This window comes from Oratosquilla oratoria, chromosome 33, assembly GCF_046742065.1.
Source record: "Oratosquilla oratoria isolate Oo_2021 chromosome 33, ASM4674206v1, whole genome shotgun sequence".
Classification (NCBI taxonomy): domain Eukaryota; kingdom Metazoa; phylum Arthropoda; class Malacostraca; order Stomatopoda; family Squillidae; genus Oratosquilla; species Oratosquilla oratoria.
In genome coordinates this window covers 35,486,669-35,489,168 of record NC_134809.1, presented here as the reverse complement: position 1 = coordinate 35,489,168, position 2,500 = coordinate 35,486,669, and positions in this window count along the sequence as shown.

Here is a 2,500-nt window from a genome sequence, read left to right as displayed (position 1 = left end):
CAATTAGATAAAGAAATAATAGGTAAATGAATAAATAAACAAAAAATGAATAAAAGAAAAGTAAAAGCAAATGAAATAATAGATAGATAAATGGAAAATAAACAATTGAGTAAAATGATAAGAGTGATAACCATGCAGGCCAATATTTCCCAAACTGTAAACAAGCATGTCACCACTTACAGTGGTTGAACGACACTACCATATAGCCCTTGTTATATTATCATATACTGTCCAGCGGCCAATGTAACAGAGCAGAGATAAATATGTACAATAGAAATCGTATCCATATATAAATTGTTGCATCAAACAGCTATAAGCAACAGGCGAAAGACGGTCTCTTTAAACCTGGAAAAAATGTCATAAAAAAAAAATACGCTTCCTCGATTTAGCGTCTCCTCGGTCGGAATGTCCCATCTAACTTTGGCAACGTGAAGAATGATTAAATGAGATTCTTCCCAAGAACAGTTACGACCAAGACATTACAATAAAGCATCGCTTTAGGAAAATGAAAATGCTCTCAGACTTGAATCTGCATACAAAAATCGTGAACTGGCAAAGAGAACACAAACAACCATAATTTACTCCCTCGGTTAATTATGTTGAGTCCCGTAAACAGCTGCAGCGGCCGGCCAGTCCCGATTAGAACGGATTTGGCGAGCTTGGTTTGGTATCTTTACGGCTTTGTATTACAAAGAGCAGCTTCGCGTTTAGCGTCAGGGCTTCATATCAGCCGTGATTATAATTTCTCTTGGGTTTTTTCTTGATTTTTTCTTCTTCTTCTTTTTTCTTCTTCTTCTTCTTCTTCTTCTTCTTCTTCTTCTTCTTCTTCTTCTTCTTCTTCTTCTTCTTCTTCTTCTTCTTCTTCTTCTTCTTTTTCTTTTTCTTCTTTTTCTTCTTTTTCTTCTTCTTCTTCTTCTTCTTCTTCTTCTTCTTCTTCTTCTTCTTCTTCTTCTTCTTCTTCTTCTTCTTCTTCTTCTTCTTCTTCTTCTTCTTCTTCTTCTTTTTCTTTTTCTTCTTCTTCTTTTTCTTCTTCTTCTTCTTCTTCTTCTTCTCCTTCTTCTTCTTCTTCTTCTTCTTCTTCTTCTTCTTCTTCTCCTTCTTCTTCTTCTTCTTCTTCTTCTTCTTCTTCTTCTTCTTCTTCCTCTTCTTCTTCTTCTTCTTCTTCTTCTTCTTCTTTTTCGTCTTCTTCTTCTTCTTCGTCTTCTTCTTCTTCTTCGTCTTCTTCTTCTTCTTCTTTTTCTTCTTCCTCTTCTTTTTCTTCTTCTTCTTCTTTTTCTTCTTCTTCTTCTTCTTCTTCTTCTTCTTCTTCTTCTTTTTCTTCTTCTTCTTCTTCTTCTTCTTCTTCTTCTTCTTCTTCTTCTTCTTCTTCTTCTTCTTCTTCTTCTTCTTCTTCTTCTTCTTCCTCTTCTTCTTCTTCTTCTTCTTCTTCTTCTTCTTCTTTTTCTCTTCTTCTTCTTCTTCTTCTTCTTCTTCTTCTTCTTCTTCTTCTTCTTCTTCTTCTTCTTCTTCTTCTTCTTCTTCTTCTTCTCCTCCTCCTCCTCCTCCCCCTCCTCCTCCTTCTTCCTCTTCTTCTTCTTCATCTTCTTTATCTCCTTTATCTTCTTCTTAATTAATTTTTTCTTCCCTTTATTCATTATTCTTCTTCCTGTGCTGAATGAAAATGTCTGGTGATGGCCAGAGCCAAGTCCTTTGGTGTGCCGAAAATGACCCAATGCTCCAAGAAGAATGTAGCTGTTCAACGGTTCTCTGTCGTTTGGACTTCCCGGATAAAGTCAGATCTCTTTTATCCCTTTTGATATTGAAGTATCTTTCCCAGTTGAGTACAATTGCCTGAATGCAGCCATATTAGACGATTAAATTAAAATGAAACAGAAAGGTTAACTCCTATATCATGTGGACGTCCTTTATCGTTTCTTACAATAAATCTATAACTCTAACTTGGGAAAGGTTGATAAGAAAACACAAAATTCCTCAGCCGTTAGATGGTGGTGAACATAATATAGGAAAGATAGAAGGAATAATGACATGAAAAAAATTCAAGTCTTCGAGACTAAAAATTTTCAGACTAACTGTTCCGCAATACTGGTGAGGAAAATCTCCACTATTTTTAAATGAACAAATGATAACACCTTACAGTGTTCATCCGTTCTACACGATGTCGTCATTTGCAGATAACTTTGCCCTTAAACGCCAACGGTTGATATCCTTTCCTCCCTCTAATAAGTCCCCTTGAAATAACAATGAATAGACTATAAGAAATGAAAGATTTATATATATATATTATATATATATATATTTATATATATATATATATATATACATATATATATTATCATGATACAACGAGCTGGTACGTAAAACAAATATATTTAACTAGAAAATAAAAATGAGTGACGTTCAGATAAAGAGAAGATCAATGTTGGCAGGTTATGAGCTCAGAAGCTTGATATATGCGATAGCTTTGAAGGTAATGTATATAATATATTTGCAGTCTGCAAAT